We start from the raw sequence: 21,554 nt of genomic DNA, 5'->3' as shown, positions 1-21,554 counted from the left end.
ATGCAGGAAAATTCTGTTGTATGTTGTTCAGTTCTTGGCATCTCTACCTAAAATACAATTGCAAGACTTCTTTTAGGCTGAGAGCTACATATACCATATTTGGAATTTTATTTATTTATTTATTTATTTGTCAAACACGTATAAGATTACAGATAGAAGTATAAACATGCTTATGAATACAGGATAAGGATATGAATAAATGGGGACAGTAGGACAGGGATGGTAGGCACGCTGGTGCTCTTATGCACACACCCTTACAGACCTCTTAGGAATGGGATGAGGTCAACAGTAGACAGTCTAAGGTTAAAGTTTTGGGGGTTTGGGGAAGTAACCACAGAGTCAGGTAGTGCATTCCAGGCATTGACCACTCTGTTGCTGACGTCGTATTTTCTGCAATCGAGTTTGGAGCGGTTTACCTTGAGTTTGTATCTATTATTTGCTCATGTATTGTTGTGGTTGAAGCTGAAGTAGTCATTGATAGGTAGGATGTTATAGCAGATAATTTTATGTACTATGTTAGGTCAGACTGAAGGGGGCGTAGTTCTAAATTGTCTAATCCCAAAATTTCAAGACTGTGGTGGTATAAGGTATTCTGTTGTTCTGAGGCCACACCTTTCAAAAGTAGTGGGGTGGCTCCCAACATGTGTCTGAAATGAAATTTGAATTTCATGACATTTATAGTTAATTTCCATGAATGTAACAAACATGAGTACTCAAAAGATACAGCTTCTTTTGAATCCAGTTCAATTTTGGGAGTTGGCATGGACACATCCATAGAGTTTTCTTTGAATAGTAACAGGAGGGGGTTATATTGACTTCTTCTGAAATGTTTGTTCCAATTTCACTGTCTAGCCTACAATTCCAATAGCAGAGAAGATATGTAGCTCAGGATTACACCGTTGGGTTCTTGGTGTTCTCTGAACTTCATTGTTTTCTTGCAGGCATTTCAATGTGAGTCCAAGTAACATCATCAGTGTACATGGAGATCAGAAGTACTGGAGATATTACCTAGTCTGGTAATGAAATGTCTGGAAGGAAATAACCAAGCTTAAAGTTCACCAAGAACCCAACTAGCTTCAGTCCAAGGATCTTCAGGTGGATTCTCATCTCAAGTACAAACTGGAACCAACTTTTCAAATTCAGTCAAAGTTTGGCTAGGCATTACCACTCTCAATAATATTCCTTCTCTTACACCTTAATAATCACAATTCAAGTTGAACTTTTATAGGGGTGTCCAAGGCTCTTAGGAAACACAGGTAAACCTGGTTCTTCAGGTAGGAGGTTAAAAGGTTATCAGGAAATCAGAGTAGATAACAATGAGATAATCAGACGAATAGTTTGGCCTGATGAAAAGTGATTCTCCATGATTTCGTCTTATTGCTAGAATCCTTTCATTTCAAACATTAGAGACTAAATTGGTGATTTTTTTTGCCAGCCAAACACATGTCCTAACATTTAATAATCCAGTATTTTCAGTTATGTCCAAGAAACATTCAGGAATTCGAGAATCTGTTTCCAAATTCGAGAATCTGTTTCCAATTCGAGAATCTGGTTCTGCCAAATCAGATTTAGGGGGAACCAATCATGGACTAAGTGAGAAAACTGTATATCAATTTAAGCAGGAGTGAAATCCAGCAGGTTCTGACAGGTTCTGCAGAACCGGTAGCAGAAATTTTGAGCGGTTTGGAGAACCAGTAGTGGAAATTTTGAGCAGTTCGGAGAACCAGTAGCAGAAATTTTGAGCAGTTCAGAGAACTGGTAGAGGAAATTTTGAGTAGTTTGGAGAACTGGCAAATACCACCTCTGGCTGGTCCCAGAGTGGGATGAGAATGGAGATTTTGCAATATCCTTCCCCCAGGAGTGGGGAGGGAATGGGGATTTTGCAGTATCCTTCCCCTGGAGTGAGATGGGAATGAAGATTTTGTAGTATCCTTCCCCTGCCAGCCCACCAAGCCACGCCCACCAAGCCACACCACACCCACCAAGCCACGCCCACAGAACCGGTAGTAAAAAAATTTAGATTTCACCACTGAATTTAAACCATAATATTTCAGCTCCTAGGATGGCGGATCTGGCCTCATAAAAATGTTTGCAGGGATTTGTTGTAACAACATTTGGTTTCTTAGGGTTTCATATTCTCATTATTCAGCACACCCCATTTTTAACAGCCATGAAAAGAAAACCTTGATTTATCCTTTCGAAAATCTTACAAATTTTAATAAAATGCCTGTCTCCCACTCATCTGGCTAATTTGTGGAGGACAAATGAGGTTTCAAATTGTATAATACAAGCCTATAAAAATGCCGTCGAAGAGCTGTAAACTTTTGATTTGTATTTACCACCTGGAGAAGACCTGGGAGGAAGGAGGTAATTATGCATTTTCAGAGCATTAAGATAACCTGCAATAAATCTCTCATCAGGTTACATAAACTGCAAGAATGATTTGTAATGCCTCTTTCTGTTACGTTTTAGAATAAATAAGGGGAATGGGCCGGGAATTGAGAACACATTGTCACCTTCTTTCCTGAGATGGGCTTTTAGGATTCCGTTACAGGTAGTCCTCGACTTAGGACCACAACTAAGCCCAAGCATTCTGTTACTGAGTGAGAAATTTGTTAAGTGAGTTTTGCCCCATTTTTACAACCGTTCCTGCCACAGTTGTTAAGTGGCAGACCTCTTAGGAACGGGGTGAGGTTGACAGTAGAGAGTCTAAGGTTGAAGTTTTGGGGTTTTTGGGAAGAAACCACAGAGTCAGGTAGTGCATTCCAGGCATTGACCACTCTGTTACTGAAGTCGTATGTTCTGCAGTCGAGTTTGGATTGGTTTACCATGAGTTTGTATCTATTGTGTGCTCGTGTATTGTTTTAGTTGAAGCTGAAGTCGTCATTGACAGGTAGGGCATTGTAGCAGATGATTTTATGAGCTATGCTTAGGTCATACCAAAGGCGGCATAGTTCTAAATTTTCTAAGCCCAAAGTTTCAAGTCTGGTGGCATAAAGTATTTTGTTGCGAGCAGAGGAGTAGAGGACTCTTCTTGTGAAATATTTCTGGACATGTTCAATTGTATTAATGTCCGATATGCAGTGTGGGTTCCAGACAGATGAAATTCCTTCCTTCCTTCCTTTCCTCCTTTCCTCACACAAGTTGAGAGGCAACCTCAGAAAACTCTCAAGGCAAGTTCAGCGCTCGGGGATAAGGCTACTACCTCAGTATTTCTACAAGAGGTATTTCAACTCACCTCCTCTGCCTCTTGAAGCATCCCTTGAAAGTTTCTGCATGTGGAATAATTTATTCCAAACTACTTGTGAATTATTTTTATGTTTGGTGCTTAATTGCAGTTCTAATTGCTGCTATCAGTTTTTTTGGGGTTTTTTTTTTTAACAACTTATCATTTTTGGTGCTAGTTTATATGTGTGTATAAGTTTTTGAGATGTTGATAATTGTCTCCGCTGTTAACGGTTTGTGGTTATTGTTATATAGGCATGCATCCACCCATACTTTTTGAGAGTTGGGCCGCATATGTGTTTAATAAATTATGATTATCATAATGTTTATGAGTGTTTATATATATTTATGTGTATGAGAGAGAGAAATGTCGCTTTAGCTTATTAAAAAAATAGGAGAATGAAATAACACCCTTTAAAATAAATGAGCATTCCTACTGTAAGAAGTAATATCCTTCTGGGTTCAGCTCCAAGTGGGGAAAAAGACACTGGAAACATGGAGACTGCTTGGAAAGATAGTTTAATGGTGGACAGGATCACATGGTTTGAGTTCCTGAACAGAAAAGGGCAGAGATGCTGCAAGTCCCTGGGTTTTATGCCCTCTCTGGCTTTGAACTTCCTGGGGCCCAGAAAGAGTATCCAGATTGGTTATCAGACTCCCAGGGGGTGGGGGTCTTAGCTAGCCTTGCTGGCTGATGTAATCTTCCCAGGTGCCATGTGGTGAGTTTCTGTTGCTAGATGGGTCCCATTGTATTAGTTTCTGTTGCTAGATGGGTTCTATTGTGTTGCAGATGATGGTCCATTGACAAAGATTGAGTTTCTGCCTCTGGCCCATTGACAAAAGGGGGGGGAGGCAGGAAGGTGGGAGCTGCTTTGTCTTTAAAACATGTTTCTCCATTTCTCATCCGGGGAAATATATTCTGCCTTTTTAATATTTCCTAAAATATTTCATTCTTCTAGGAAAGGGGTGGGTGCTAACTTCCTACACTACATATTCCTTAACGGTGCCACATTGTTTTTCTACTGATTTTTCAGCAGATTAATGTCTTTTTATTTTGTTGCAGGTTGTAGTAAAGTGTGAGGATGTCCTTGGTGCTCTTTGAGTTGGCTTGTTTTCTTGAAGACGTTTCTAGCGCTGATGATGTTATCTAGTTAAGGGTAATGAAATGACTGCAAGAAAACAAGCCAGCTCAGAGAGCAGCACCAAGGACCCCTCATTTCAACCCTGAGGTATAAATATTCTCCTTTATTGTAGTACATGTTTATATTACTTTCCAAAAGCAGCAGGGAATTTGTGTTGGAGTAAGCAAATAAAGAAATAACAGCTTATTTCATTAATTTTAGAACAGAAAAAGTGAAGAATCTGCATGTCAAATTCTCTTCTGAGCCTTATAGATCAGGGGTCTCCAACCTTGGCCATTTTAAGACTTGTGGAGTTCAACTCCCAGAATTTCTCTGGGAACTCTGGGAGTTGAAGTCCACAAGTTTTAAAGTGACCAAGGTTGAAGACCCCTGTTATAGATGGTCTGTGTCTTCTACCAGAAGCCTGGAAGTTTGCGGGGATCTGTGCAGAATCTTAGCCATTCCTAGCACTGCCCTCTTCTGGACAAAAGCTCTGATCTCATTCTTGGGATTTATTGGAGCCACATTCCTAGCTTAGAAGTCACATCCTCAAGTTCTCCTACCACCACTGGAACCACTTTGACCTTTACTTTCTACATTGTCTCCAATTCCTCCTTCAGGTCTTGGTACTTCTCCAGCTTCTCATACTCCTTCTTCCTAACGTTGCTGTTATTTGATATCATTGCATTTATCATCACCACTGTCTTCCAGTCCTTGTCTACTACCACAATGTCTGGTTGGTTGGCCAGTATCTGTCTGTCCCTCTTGATCTGAAAGCCCCACAGGATCTCAGCCTTCTTATTTTCCATGACCTTCTGTGAGATCTCCCATCTTGACTTGGGAGAATCTAGCCCATGCAGATGTCCCTGAGCACAATGTCAGCTACTTGGTTACATCATTCAGTGTATGTTATTCCTGTCTGCATCTTACATCCTGCCATTATGTTTCAGATTCTCTCTGAGGCCCCTCTGTATAATTTGGACCTTGGGTCCTCTCTAGTGTGGTAGACCCTTGCTTCTTTGGATTTAGTGCCTGTTCTTGTGCTGCTATGATCAGTGCCTCAGTACTGTTATTTGGTCCAGTGCTTACCAGCCACTAGTATGATTTCTCAATGGCTGCCATCTCAGCTATCTAATGATGGTACATCGCAAGCAGGGTCTTATCTTGCCACTTCCTCTGCTTGATCTTCCCTCCTTGTCTACTGCTGCTTCAGGCATTCTCTCAGCAGCTCATATTTGAGTGCCATCTTACTGATATATTCCTGGATGCAGTGGTGGGATTCAAATAATTTAACAACCAGTTCTCTGCCCTAATGATCTCTTCCAACAACCAGTTCACCAAACTGCTCACAAAGTTAACAACTGGTTCTCCCGAAGTGGTGCGAACTGGCTGAATCCCACCACTGCCTTGATGCCCTTGATTTCATTCAGGACTGTGGCTTTGACATACCCACAAGTCCTTGACTGCTCTCTTTCTAGCTCATGTACTGTCTCTGAGTCTTGGATTTGGGTGGAAACCTCTATGTGTTGTGAGGAACCTCTGGGTTTTCATATTGGCCATTTCCATGTCCTTCTTTGGCCAGCTCTGTTGGCTGGGTATCTGGCTGACTATTGATGGAATCTAAGATACAGATACAGATTAACAGAGTTGGAAGGGACCTTGTAGGTCATCTACTCCAAGCCCCTGCCCAAGCAGACCCTACACCATTTTTGACAGATGGCAGTCCAGTCTCTTCTTGAAAGCTTCCAGTGATGAAGCTCCCACATCTTCTGGAGGCAACTTCTGTTCCATGGGTTGATTGTTCTCACTGTCAGAAAATTTCTCATTTCTAGGTTGAATCTCTCCTTGATCAGTTTCCATCCATTATTCCTTGTTGGGCCTCTGGGTGCCTTGCAAAATAACTTGACCCCCTCCTCTCTGTGACAGCCCTTCAAGTATTGGAACACTGCTATGTCTCCCCTGGTCCTTCTCTAGGGGAGAGTCCTTTCTAGTCCTTTCACTAGACTAATCATGCCCAGTTCCTGTAACCATTCTTCATATGTTTTAGTTTCCAGTCCCCTAATCATCTTGGTTGCTCTTCTCTGCCCTTTTTCTAGAGTCTCAACATCTTTTTTATAGTGTGGTGACCAAAACTGGATGCAGTACTCTAGATGTGGTCTTACTAAAGCTTTATAGAGTGGTATTAGTACCTCACTTTATCTTGATTGTATCCCTCTGTTAATGCAATTTAAGATTGCATTGGCATTTTTGGCATGGATCTTGTTCTTCTCATTGATCTGGCTCTTCAAGATCTCTCTGGTTCCTTGGTGAGACTTGAATGTTGTGTCTTCCTTCCTTCCTTATTATGGTTCCCATATGATTGTGGGAGACCACGGTACTTATAACTGGTCTATATGTCTGCTATGTGGCCCGCTGGTAATTCCACCCTATCAGTCTAAATTACCTTTCCTCTCTTGACTGCCATCCAGTCACATTTCTTTATTCTGAAATGGCATCCTGCTGTCCTCAGTGTAGGTCCATGTCAGGTGGCTCACCAAATTGATGTCTCACTGACTCTTAGCATACAACTTGATGTTATCCATGTAGAGGTGATGGCAGATGATAGTTCCACTCTTGAACTTTTACTCATATCCAGTCCTAGTGATTATCTGGCTGAGGGGTTCAAGCCGATACAGAACAGCAGTGGTGTTCTGTCCCCTCCCACGAGTGGACTTGCAAAAGCTCAAATAGCCCGGCAGTAACAAATGCAGGCTAGAGAGATTGAAGCTAGCCCTTTAATAAACAGTTCTCTTTCAAAAGTATATCACTTCAGTAGTTACCGGCAATGTTCCAAAGATATATCAGTTCAGTAATTACCGGGCAATGTTCCAGAGGTCTTGGCAGATGGCCAGCAGACTAATGCAGGAATGCAGACTCCTTTTCAAAACTCAAAACTAGCAGTTCTAAACTCCACTGCATCCAAAACGCCAACACATTGTTCACCACGGCTTTCCGCCCCAGCCACACCCCTTTTATACTTTGGAGGGTGTGGCCCTACGTCTCCTGACTACACCTCTTGGGACGTGGCAATAGCTGTTCTCTATGACATCTCCTACATCTCTCTCTTGCATCCAATAGGGGCTCCCTTTCCTTGTTACCGGCCTCTGTTTCCTCCTCAATTTGGCTGTGGTCCAGAGGCACATCAGCAACTGTCAGTTCTTGCTGACTCACTAGTGAAGATGGCCCCTCTGGCACATAGCTCGTGCCAGCTTCCTCCTTATCATCCTCCGAATCAGCATGCGAAGATAAATCAGCCTCCGGGGCTGGAGTTACAACAAGTGGGGACAGTGGATCACCTTGGTATATGCAACACTTGATGGCCACATGTGTGAGTTGTCTTAAGTTGACTTTCTGTGCTTTTTTCCATAGTCCCATTGAGTTCTTGAGGAAAGTCCTTAACATCCTGTTGAATTTGTATAGCCCCAGGCATTTACAGATCCATGAGTCTGGCATTGATCTATATATCTTCCCCCAGCTGCATCTGATTTTATTAGCTTGTTGGTTCATATACCAATAAAATTGAATGCATGTTTAATTATTCATTGATATACCGTTAAGGGAACGTATTACATTAACACCAAATATTGCTGAGGTAATTTAAATAACGCTGCTCGGTCTATCGTCCACTGAACCTTTCGAAGATGAAAGGTGTCGTTTAACACGATGAAACACAACACTAGCAAACAGAGCCAGCAGAGTTAAAGGGCTCTTGTGGGTGTATTAGAGCTGTGCAATGAGACAAAAATAATTCAAAAGGAGAAATCGGGGCCTAGTGCAAATATGGCACCTCTTTGCAGTTTTATTGAAGGAGTCCAGCCTTGCCATTTTTCCAGCTGAGCTTCTAAGAAGGTGAACTTGCTTGAAGAGACATATTGATTTTGGAAAAGAGCTGCTCATTTTCAACTTCACATGGAACCTGTAAAAAAAAAAAAGAAGAGCTTGAAAGAATAGCAGGAAATCCAGAAGATCTAAAGCTTGTTCATTAAATCATTTTATGTATGTGCAGGGTCTCTCTCTCTCTCTCTCTCCCTCATTCTCTATCCTTCTCCCTCCCTCCCTCTCCCTCCCCCTCTCTCTTTCCCTCCTTCTCTCCCTCCCTCTCTCCCTCCCTTCCTTTCTCTCTCCTTCCCCCTCTCTCTCCTTCCCTTCACCCTCTCTCCCCCTCTCTCTTTCACTCTCTCCCTCCCTCTCTCCCTCCCTCCCTCTCTCCCTCCCTCCCTTTCTCTCTCCTTCCCCCCCTCTCCTTCCCTCCCCACTCTCTCTCATATACAAACACAGAGACGTTCAGCTAGTTTAAAACTGGGGATTTTTTTTTAAATTTTGTTTTTTTCCCCTAAGCAAATACCTGCTGAAATTTAAAAAATATATATATATAGAGAGAGAGATAATCCTTGACATAAAACCATAATTGAGCCCAAAATTTTCATTCCTGAGCAGGACAGTTTTTAAGGTACCCTATTTTACAACCTTCCTTACCAGATGTGTTAAATGAATCACTGCAGTTGTTAAATTAGTAAGATGGCTGTCAAGTGAATATTGCTCCCCCATTGAATTTGGCTTGTCGCAAAAGGCAATGCCGAGACTCTGCAGCCATCGTGAATAGGAGTTAGTTGCCAAGCATCTGAATTTGGATCACGAGACCCTGGCGATGCCGTGACAGTCGTAAGTGTTAAAAGCGGTCATAAGTCAGGGTTTTTTTTAGTGCTGTTGTTAACATTGAATGGCCACTAAACAAACTGTTATAAATCAAGGCTTATCTGTACCTTCTCCCCACTATGCAATCCTAGGCTGCATTAACGGAGGGATAGAATCAGAGGTGGGTTTCAGCAGGTTCTGACCAGTTCTGGAGAACCGGTAGCGGAAATTTTGAGTAGTTCAGAGAACCGGTAGTAAAAATTCTGACTGGCTCCGCCCCCATCTATTGTCTGCCTCCCAAGTCCCAGCTGATCGGGAGGAAATGGAGATTTTACAGCATCCTTCCCCTGCCACGCCCACCAAGCCACAAGATCACATGAAAGGAGAAGGGAAGGGGAAGTAGAGAAGAGAAGAAGAAGGTGGGGAAAGAAAGTTGGAAGGAGAAGAGAGAGAGGTTAGGTTTGAGGAGAAAGATTGCTGTATAATAAAAAAAAAGATAAAGTGGAAGAAAGGCAGCTCTGAATGAACAAATATAGATTAAGAAAAAGAATGAATTGTTTAAGAATAAAAGAGGATAAATACGCACAAATAGTAAAGCTAGAATTTAGGGATAAATGAAGAAGGTGTTTATGTATGCAAGTATAAAATACTGAGGTATATTCAAAAAAAAAAAGGAAAGGGGGAAGACGATATTGACAAAAACTGTAATTGAGTAAAATGCATTTGAATTTGACTAATTGTATACGATAATAAACAACCAACACTCTGTTCAAAAAAAGAAAAAGAAAGAATGATATGGGTGAAGGTGGGAGAGGAGAAAAGAAAAAAAACAATAAAACTTGTTTTTTTTAAAAAAAAATAAGATCAAATGAAATATTAGTACCACTTTATAAGGCCTTGGTAAAACCACACTGTCAGACCTCACCCAATTCAGTCCCTTAGGAAGGTAAAGCCTTCGACTCCATCTAGTTAAACCTGCCATCTAGTTAAACCTCCTGCGCGAGCTGCATTGGCTTCCGGTGGACTTCCAGGTGCGCTTCAAGGTGTTGGTGATCACCTTTAAAGCGCTCCATGGCTTAGGGCCAGGGTACTTACGGGACCGCCTTCTGCCACCAATAGCCTCCCACCGGCCAGTTCGCTCCCACAGAGAGGGCCTCCTCAGGGTGCCGTCGGCTAGACAATGCCGGTTGGCGACCCCCAGGAGGAGAGCCTTCTCTGTGGTGGCACCTACCCTTTGGAACAATCTACCCCCAGAGATACGAGTGATCTCCGACCTCCGGACTTTTTGTCGGGCCCTAAAAACTCATCTCTTTCAGTTAGCCGGTCTCTCTTGATTTTATGATTTTATGGTTGGTTTTAAATTTTGATATGGATTTTAAATTGATAAATTTTAAACTATGGGCCAAATTTAATTATTTTAAATCTATTTTTAATCGTACTTTATGTATAAATGTTTTTATTTTGGCTGTTCACTGCCCTGAGTCCGAAAGGAGAAGGGCGGTATAGAAATTCGAATAATAAATAAATAAATAAATAAATAAACCAAAGGGTTCTTTTACTAAGGATTTTGGTTGCAGTAAAGTCAAGACAGCTCTGAAATTTACCTTGCTCACTAGTTACAAAAATGAGGTATAGGCTTGCCCCAGTCCAGCCCATTCCCCCCCACACACCCATGACCAGTCAGTTTCCAGCAACTGGAGCTCATCCAGATGTTTTGAGAACTCTGAGATGTTTGAAGATAATCCACATATTTTCAAGAATGCCTGGCCATGGAATGCTGGTACAAATAGGATCCAGCTGCCCCAGTTCTTATCACCTGTCATTCCCTCCCTCCCGATTACCTATCACATACACACAAAGCTATACACAGAAGATATCTGCAAGAGGGACCTAAAGAGCCTTGGTGGCGCAGCGGACTAAAGTGCTGTTAAGTAGCACTTAGCTGCCAGCTGCCTGCAATTACTGCAAGTTCAAATCTCACCAGGCCTTGAAGGCGTTGACTCAGCCTTCCATCCTTCCGAGGTAGGTAAAATGAGGACCCGGATTGTGAGGGCAATAAGCTGACTTTGTATTAAAAAAAAGAACACCGCTTAGGGGGGACCGAAAGCCCTACTAAGCATGTATATACCAGAGTCCCTCGGGAGTTGGGCGGCATAGAAATGCATTAAATTAATTAAATTAAATTAAATTAAATTAAATTAAATTAAATTAAATTAAATTAAATTAAATTAAATTAAATTAAATTAAATTAAATTAAATTAAATTAAATTAAATTAAATTAAATTAAATTAAATTAAATTAAATTAAATTAAATTAAATTAAATTAAATTAAATATGAAGGCTATTGCTTAATGCATTGTAAGCCGTCCTGAGTCTCTGGAGAAGGGCGGCATATAAATCGAACCAATAAATAAATAAATAAATAAATAAATAAATAAATAAATAAATAAAGGCCCTGGGAGTGGACATTAACAACTGGGAAACCTTGACCTCCGATCGTTCAGCTTGGAGGCTAAAGACGCAGCATGGCCTCCTCCAATTCGAAGAGAAACTTGTTCGGCAGGCTGAGGGAAAGAGGCAGTCCCGGAACCAGCGAAATCTGGGGGGTGGGCAGGGGACAGAATGTATCTGCCCTCAGTGTGGAAGGGATGGCCACTCTCGAATTGGCCTTTTGAGTCACACGAGATGCTGTTTTAGGACCTCTTTCCAGAGCACGATACCATAGTTTCTTGAGACTGAAGGATGCCAATAAACACCCAAAACTTGTTGCTATTTTCCAAAGTACCAGAAGGCAAGAGAATAGAGGAAAACTAATCGAGGAGAGAAGCAACCTAAAACTGAGGAGAAATTTCCTAACGGTGAGAACAATTAACCGATGGAATGGTTTGCCTCCAGAAGTTGTGGGTTCTCCATCACTGGAGGTTTTTAAGAAGAGGCTGGTCAACCATTTGTCTGAAATGTTTATAGAGTCTCCTGCTTGAGTAGGGGGGTTGCATTAGAAGACATTCAAAGCCCCCTCCAACTCTGCTATTCCATATTCTATGTAAATGCTTTTTTTATGATAGCAATAGCACTTAGACTTATATACCGCTTCACAGTGCTTTACAGCCCTCTCTAAGCAGTTTATAGAGTCAGCCTATTGCCCCCAACAATCTGGGTCCTCATTTTACCCACCTCGGAAGGATGGAAGGCTGAGTCAACCTTGAGCCTGGTGAGAGTCAAACTGCCAAATTGCAGGCAGCCGGCAGTCAGCAGAAGTAGCCTGCAGTATTGTACTCTAACCACTGTGCCACCGTGGCTTGTCAAATAAACTCATGATAGTTTATTTATTTATTTATTTATAAATAAATTTCATTCATTTCACAATGAAATGACTCGGGGTGGCTTCCAGCATTATAACATTAAAATCCTAACAAATAAATGTCTCTAATATACTAAAAATAGAAATCTCAATCAAGATAAAATTAAAGGTAAAACATGGGGAGGGAGAAAACAGGATGAACTGGGATGAAGTGAGAGTGCCTCTTAGTTCAGCAACAGCCTCCAGTGTGATTCTGCCCCCAGCACTTCCAGTTTTTGGCAAAACTATGCCCATTGTAAACCATTAGTTCCCTTCAAGACTGCAGTGCCCAGTTAATAACTTAATATTAAAATGAAAAATTATTATGAAAAAAGCAAAAAAGTTATGATTTAATTTTAACCTACTTTAATGTTAGACAATTGTTTTTGTCATTGTCTTGAAGTTGTTCATCCTTTCTACTCTACCCCGAATGGTCATGTCTAGCAGGAGAACACATGTTTACCAGCAATTTTCTTCTTCGGGGGTCAAACATGAAAATAACTTTTCAAATAGAGGGTGTAAAACAGCAAGCTTCCAGGCTGTTCCAGAATGTTTGGGGACCAAACTGTTTTGCATGAAATGTTAATGCTAACACATGGAAGCAAGAATCGGTCCCCGTTTCCAGCAGCACTGTGTATCATCATAATCTCTTTAAATACTCTCCTTATCTCATTGTTCTCGCTGCCATCTGGCATCTGACTTCAAATTGGATTACGGAGGCAAAAAAGTGTTAAATTCTATGCATAGAATCCTGGTCTGCTCCACAGGACCTAGCATTTTCTTCACATTCGTTGCTTTCAGGAACCTAAATGTGGCTAAAAGCCTAGTACGCAGCAGCCAACACAATGGAAACAACACAATCTGAAGCCGTTCTATGAGAAACACCGCAGCTGTATTGAAGTGTGTGTTGATTTTGTAGTGCCGTCGGGGAGTGGGAGGGAGTTGAAAGTCTGCAAGATTGTATTTGCGAGCAGAGTCCTGATCTTTTGTATGTGCACTGCATGCGTATACCCAAAAGCATAGACGTTGGACCACAATGCCGTGCCTGCCATCTTGCAGAGGTTGTTTCCCTTTGATGGCTGCTGCCAGTGTTTTTTTCTGCATGTTTGTTGTTCGGTAGAGAATGTCAGGATTCAGGCTGATTAAAAATAGCTGATTTCAAAAATGAATAAACAAAACTTCCCGACTGTTGTGACCCAGAAGTAGGTAATAATCGACACAAACAGTTCCAAAACAACCAGACTTTATTAGAACAGCTGAGAATTAACTCATTCTCAGCATAGTCCAAACTAAACTAAAACAAACTCTTCATAACACAAATTCTTCAGTCTAATCACCAACCTTGGTATAATTAGGCAAACTGCCAAAGGCTTCTCTTGGCAAAAGTTCAGAAGCAGAAGACGTCGACAAGAGATAAGTGCAGCAAGACTATCAATGTTGTTTTCCGACAAAGAGCCCAAGAGTTGTTGCTGGTCTTTTAAGCCTTATGGGAGGGGCCAATCATCTCTTGGCCTTTCTCCTGAGTCGTCTCTTTGCTTTAGCTGCTCTTGCCATCTGGCAGCTCTTCTCATATGTGCACTAGGAACAGGCTCCCCCTGTTCCTCTGCCTCCCTGCTGTCAGCCTCTGGAGGCTCTGGAGTCCGCACATCACTCCCTGATGGCCCTGGCCCCATCTCAGCCTCCGATGCAGAGCCCTCATCTGGGCTTTTTCCAGCCTCCAAGACTGGCCCATGTTCTTCCTCAGCCTCATCGCTGTCCGACTCCACTGCCAGCTCCGCAGGCTGCTGGCAAACCACAACACCGACAGAGAAATTTCCTGACAGTGAAAGCAGTCAACCTGTGGAATAGCTTGTCTTTGGGGCTTGTGGGTGCACCTGTCACGGCCCATCAGATCCTGGTTCGGAGGCAGAGAAGGAGTTGGAACTGGGGCCATCTGATGGGGATGGCATTTCCCTGGAATCAGAGATGGTATTCAGATGGTTCAGACCGGTTCGGGAGAACTGGTTGTGGTGACCTGCCCCGGCTCTATGCCATCCTATTTAGCCACATTTTCTAAGCCATGCACATGCGTACAAGCCGCGCCCATGAGCAAAGTGCATCCATGGAAGTCTGCATGTATGCATGGAAGGCACGCACATGAGCGAAGTGAGTGTGCATGCACGCTCCCATTTTCAGTGCACGACAAACCGGTGGTAAAATTATGTGAAACCTACCTCTGCCTGGTATGTCTGGAGGCTGAGAACAATGCTATCCCAGGCCGCTCCAGCATTGTGGAGGTAGTTGACTAGTCAGGAAACTGGCTTCCCTCACAAACACAGGGGAAAATCAGTTGCAGACAGACAGCAATGATGAGGGGCAGCAGATCCCCTCTGAATCTCAGGGCATGGAAGGAAGAGGAAGTCTGTGTGGGTGCTGGAAAGGGACTGCCCCACCATGCCTCACAAGAAACATCTGGCTTGAGCTGATTTCACACTTCCACAGCCCTTATAAACTCCGCTTCAGATCATGTTTCTGCTCTGTGGACTCTGACCTTGCTTCTGTACTACGGAACTTGCCTTGTGGACTTTGAACTCATTTATGACTCATGGACCTTTCCTTGTGTCTTTGCACCTTGTTTTTGGACTATGGACTTCCTCCTTGCCTTGTGAATCAGCTCTGGTTGTAGATGTGGAACTGTGTTGCATTCACTGTAGGTTAAAGTTTGGGGTAGAGCTTTACCAGACATTATAGGGCCATTTGATGTGGGATAGCAGAGCATTTACTGGCCAGATGCCCTTCCTGATGCCTATACGGAGTTCACAGCAGACAATAATTCATTGCACCCAGAGATAGAAATATCTGCCACTACCAAGGATCAAACTCACAGCCTCCTGATTGTAAGGCGAGAGCTCCACCTCTAGGCCACTGTACCATTCTATTTCTTTATAAATCCGTTGATGAAAATAAGACGAAGTCACATAGACTTAGTTACTTTAACTCCAAACTCTCCAAAGTGATTTGTTGGAAGTTGTCTTGGGCAGTTGAGTCAAACTTGAGTTTCATATGCCATTCTTGGAGTTCTCTAGCAAAAACTGAAGATCAGTGGTAAAAGATTCTTTACAAGCTTCCAATTGCTATTTTCAGTCATGATGTCAGATGGAGGAAAAAAATGTTTGGATCCATTTTACAGACAGGATACATGAGACTCATTTTATTCCCCTTGACAACATTTTCAAAAACCCGTGAATTTCATCAATTTCTAGAAAATTAAATAATATTTTAAGTGGTGACTTGCTCAATCTGTAGTGAAGTTCAGCTATCAATATTTCAGTTATATCATTTTAACAGGACAGAATAACAGAGTTGGAAGGGACCTTGGAGGTCTTCTAGTCCAATCCCCTGCTCAAGCAGGAAACCCTATACAGGAGTGGGATTCAAAAATTTTAGCAACCGGTTCTCTGCTGGGTGGGCGTGGCCATGATGGGCGTGATCTACTCGGCCTCCTGCACCTTGGGGGGTGATTTTCACCCTCCCCAAGCTCTGCAGGCTTTTCTCAAGCCTCCAAGAGTGTGGAAACGGCCTCCCCCGGGGTCTAGAGGCCTTCCGGAGGCCCTCCGGAGGCCAGAAACGGGCCTGTTTCTGGACTTCAGGAACGTCCGGGTGGCCTGTTTTTCTCCTGCCCTAGGCTCCAGAGGCTTTCTTTGAGACTCCGGGAGGGCAAAAATGACTTCCCCTGGGCTCCAGAAGCCCTCCAAAGGCCGGAGACAGCCCCATTTTCAGACTTCCAGAACTTCCGGGAGGCCCATTTTTCGCCCTCCCAGAGCCTCCGCGCAGGTGCTGCACTTACCTGGCATCCAAAATGGGCCACATGGAGACTCCTGGGCGGGGAGGGGTGGGGTGGGTGGGGCCAGCCAGTCCTTGTAACTACCGGTTCAGCGAACGAGATGTAAAATTAGCATCCGGTTTTCCTGAACTGGTCCGAACCGGATGAATCCCACCCCTGACCCTACATCATGTCAGACAAATGGTTGTCCAATGTTTTCTTTAAAATTTCCAATGTTGAAGCATTCACAACCACTGGAGGCAAGTTGTTCTGCTGATTAATTGTTCTAATATAATGAGCAGTGATGATAGCATCGCATTTAACTCTTGACGTTTCACCTTTAGGTGTGCTCAAGGGGTCAAATAAGGGGTCAAATAAGCTGATCCCTCTGGAATCAGCTGCCCCCAGAGATAAGGAGAATCCAAGACCTCAGTGCCTTCCGCCGTGCCCTTAAAACTCACTTTTTCCAGCAAGCCGGGCTGGCTTAGGAAGAAATTTTTTAAAAAAAATTTAAATGTTTAATTGGTTTGTGGTTTTTTAAATTTTGGGCCAAATTTATATAGATTTTAATTGTTTTTAATATTTGTATTTCATGTTTTTAATTCTAGCTGTGCACCGCCCTGAGTCCTCAGGGAGAAGGGCGGTATATAAATTGAAAAATAAAATAAAATAAATAAAATAAATAAATCAGCCAAATCATAATCTCTCAACTGGAATTCTTATGTTTGAAAGCCTCAAACAAAGCATGGGTTTTTCCTATAGGATCATAAAATGATAAGAGTTGGGAGGAACTACAAGAATAAATTCATTTCATTTCATTTCATTTATTGGATTTATATACCGCCCTACTCCCGAAGGACTCAAAATTGAAATTAGTTCAACACAGTGCAATTTTCAAGAAAAAATAAATAAACCGTTCCCAAGAGTTGGCTATCCAGCTGCTTCTTAAAACTCTCAAGAGATGGAGATTCTACACTTTAGACTAGAGAGAAACTGCCCCGTCACTGTATAAAAATGACTGAAAGGAAGTTTTTCCTTATATTTTATGTGATTCTTCAAAAAAAAAACAGGGCAACTTTATCTTGTGGATCATAAATCCACCCAGGAATATATTCTCTTAACCACCATCAGATTTTAGTAGGGGAAAAAAAAAAAAAAACTTGGAGACTGCTTCCCAAATCTTCACAAAACAGAGAAAATAATCTTTTCTGAGTAATTAAATATTCCGGTACTCAGTGAAGCCAAGATCATCTCAGATTGATGAGCAGAGTATTGGGAGTTAATGCTAGGCAACCGATGATGTAGTTCAACCTGAAAACAGGTAATTACTCCCACCCCAAATTCCAGCATTTTCAGAATGCCAGAGATTGGACTGCCGTTTGTCTGAAATGGTATAGGGCAGGGGTCGTCAACCTTAAACACTTAAAGAGCCACTTGGAGCTGTTTCCTACAGAAAAAAACCACGCCGGGAGCCACAAAAACTGGATGGGCGTGGCCAACTCGATGTCACTCACTCCCACCTAGTCACTCCCACCCAGTCACCCAGTCCCACCCAGCCACGCCTATCCAACCACAAAACCATTCTCTCTTCCCATCTCCCTCTCTCTCCCCTCTTTCTGTATCTCTGTCTGTCCCCCTCCCTATCTTCCCCTCTGTACCCTCTGTGTCTCACTCCCTCTGTATCTCTCCCTCTCCTCTCTTCCCCTCTCTCACCTGCTCTCTATATATTACTCTGTACGTCTCTCTCTCTCTCTCTCTCTCTCTCTCTCTCTGTATGTGTGTGTGTCTCTCTCTCCCTCCTCCCCCTCCCTTTGGGTGACCATCTTCCTCCTCCTCCTCCCCCCCCATAACTCCCTGGCTGGAAGCTGTTGTGGCCTGCCAGCGGCCTGCAGAGATCGTGGCTGATCCCGACGACGAGGAAGCTGGTGTGGTGTTGTGCCAGCAGACGGCGCAGACGGCGCTCGTGTCGGACAGCGAGGAGGCTGAAGAGGATGTGGTGCCAGAGGCAGAGACTCAGCCAGGGCCTTCAGAACCTCCAGAGACTCCTTCAAGTGGAGAGAGCGAAGTGGAGGAGCCTCTCCTCAATGCTCAAGCACGCAGGGCTGCCAAAGGGCAGGAGTGGCTACTCAGGAGGCGGAGGTCTCCTCGAGAGTAAGGCTTGGCCACTCCCTTAGCCTGTTTAAGTCACACACCGTTAGTAAGTTTCTTGCTGGAAACAACTTGTAATTATCATCAGAGCATTTTTGGAAAAGTCTTATCTTGCTTTCTGGGCTGGTTGCCAACCTTTGCCAGACTTTGGTTTATTCTTGCTACTTAATAAATTTGATAAGGACCGTTGGTGTGTGTCAATATCCTCGGGAATCCAGAGCTGGGGCAGAACAGGAGCAAAGCGCAACAAAGGTGCACACGGGGTGGGCAGCCGCTCACTTAAGGAGGGTCTTAACAGGACGTGGGTTCTCTCCTGCACTAATGCTCCAGCCATTGCCTTGCCATGTCATCGCCCACCCCCAGCAGCTCTTTGGCTGAGCACACACACACAGAGAGAGACAGAACATGCATGTGTCTTTCCTGAGGGAGTAACTTTAACTGTATTGAGGCAATTGAAAAGTTCATATGGATATGTAATAATTGCATATTAGGAAGTCATGTGAATTGGCAAAGCAATATATCACTCTCTCTTTTATACAACATAAACAGTAATTACCTTGGGGATTTCTTTTGCCATTTCAAAGTGAGGGGGTTTCCATTCCTGTCCCATCACTGGTTGGCCCTGCCCCTCTTATTTCTTTTTTTTTTTAAATCTCCTCCCTCTTTTAATATCAAGAGCCTTGATAGTACAGGGGTTTAGTGCACCCTGTTATTAACACAGCTGCCTGCAATTTCTGCTGGTTCGAATCTCTCCAAGGCTCAAGGTTGACTCAGCCTTCCATCCTTTCTAAGGTAGGTGAAATGAGGACCCAGTTTGTGGGGGCAATAAGCTGACTTTGTATAAAATATACAAAAGAATGAAGGCTATTGCTTAACGCATTGTAAGCCGCCCTGAGTCTCCGGAGAAGGGCGGCATATAAATCAAATTAAAAAAAATATATGTAAATTTTAATCTGTTTTTAAATTATTGCGGTGTTTTAATCTGTCTGGGCCAAAATGATTTAATTTGATTTTATCTGGTTTTTAAATTTTGTGTATTTATATATTTTATTGCTTGGCTGTTCACCGCCCTGAGTCCTTCGGGAGTAGGGCGGTATACAAATAAACTAAACTAAACTAAACTAAACTTTGGACTCCAGGCCGAAGCAGCAGGAGGCGAAGGCTGCCTTACGTGCAAATGTGGCGTGAAGGCAGGTACAGGGCTGCCTGCACTCTCCGGCAATCCTCCTCCCCCTCTCATAACCCCCTGGCCAGCTGTGGCTGTGCTGGGAGCATGCACATGCACGAGGAGACCCTCCTTAAGTGAGCCACTGCCCGCCCCACACGCAGCTTTCCTGAGCTTTGGCGCTTGCTTGAGGAGGGTCTCCCCGCACATGCACATGCTCCCAGATCAGCCACAGCTGGCCAGGGAGTCACAGGAGGATGAAGAGGGGAGGAGAATGCAGGAGCGAAGCTGCCCTGTTCCTGCCTTCATGCCACATTTGCGCATAAGGCAGCCTTTGCTTCCTGCCGCTTCAGCCTGGAGTCTAAAAAAGAAATGAGGGATGGGGCCAACCAGTGATGGGACAGGGAGCCATGGCAGAGGGCCCAAAGAGCTGCTTATGGCTCCGGAGCCATGGGTTGCCGACCCCTGGTATAAGAGAATTTGACTGGAAGACTTCCAAGGTCCCTTCTGACACTGTTATCCTGTTAAACTCCAACCACGTTTTCCAGTTCACCTCATTTTGAAGAAGCTCAACACACATTGAAAGATATCACCAGATAATGGTGGCTTTCAGGGTTGAGCAAAGTCCATTTCTTTTTCCACATTACACTTAGCTGTCCTAAATGTGTTTTTTTTTTTAAAAAAACAAAACAACAACTGGACTTTCTTTGTTTTTTCCACAAAAGGATTTCACCTCCCATCCAAGAAGCAACCTCAGTTCTGACTTCCGCTCTGAAGGAGAAGCATCTGAGGATTCTCTTTCTGATTCTGTTTGAGAAGTCAAATGAATGAGAAGTCAAATGTCATCAAGAACTAACAAGTCCAGTTGCCTTTGGAAAAAGCACTTTTGAGAGAACCATGACTTAGACGATTGAGAATCTACATAGCTATTAGGTTTAGCTACAAATAATAAAACAAATTTTCCTTCACTAGTCAATTCATCACAGCTAATAGCAATAAACGGTAGTGTTTAATTTTTCCAAAACAAGCTCAGCTAAATCTCAGTTCTGAGCTTGAAAGGACAATTGAGCCAAGAAAATTTCGGGAATTTCTTCTCAATTTCCTCTCCAATTTAAACAAAAAAAAATGTTGATGCTCAGAATACAAAGAAAAAGTGAATAAGCTTCTTGGATGAGAAGTTAAACCTCTTCAAACAAAACAAAGAAAGTCCAGTTGCCTTTCGAAAAAGCAGCTTTGGCATCACCAGCTGCTGCACCCCCCTCCGATCCCCACACAAAGCAAACTGACACACGCCATGAACACATGGCAAGACCTCAAACTCGGAGCCAAACCAAAGCCCAGGATGTGGCATCACAGCCATCTGCTCAGGACATTACATCAAATAACTCAGGATATCACAACACTAGAACTCAGTATGTTAACACACAGCCCATTACCCAGGTCTTTAAAACACAAAAGATTAATGGGCATACATCAAGAACCTCACCTACACAGGATGTTACGAAATAGCTGACTAATCTGCAAACATCAACTCCATCAACCAATCAAGATGTAACAACATAGGCAACCAACAAGATGCTATCAATCTTACACGGGAAAAGACCCGAATACACCAAAACTTGCATATGTATGTATGTATGTATGTATGTGTATATATATATATATGGTGGGGACTGGCTGCACATGTGGTTAAATATTTTCTGGGAGGGCTTATTCTCGGGGAGGGCGTATTTTGGGGGGCGGCTTATTTTAGCTCATGCGCTCAAAAACCCGACTGGGCTTATTATCAGGGAATGTCTTATTTTAGGGGAAACAGGGTATATACCAAAGAATGAGTTCTGAATTTTGGAAACACCCCCTTAAAATAATAAACCACGAATCTGAGGAAACCCTCATTCCTCCATAAAGCTCAGGCAGTCCCAGTGTCAGGAATTGCACACATTTTAAAAATCTTATCCTTAAAATGTAAGGATGTAAAATTCACCCCCCAGCAAGAAAGTTAGACTAACTCTTTCTCGCTCTCGCTCTCTGCTCATAGACATGGCTTCTTTTTCTTCATTGACCCTGAATGGAGCAGCC

This window comes from Pantherophis guttatus, chromosome 3 (assembly GCF_059756535.1).
Source record: "Pantherophis guttatus breed Tessera chromosome 3, ASM5975653v1, whole genome shotgun sequence".
NCBI classification, from domain to species: domain Eukaryota; kingdom Metazoa; phylum Chordata; class Lepidosauria; order Squamata; family Colubridae; genus Pantherophis; species Pantherophis guttatus.
Note: the sequence above shows the minus strand (reverse complement) of the source record.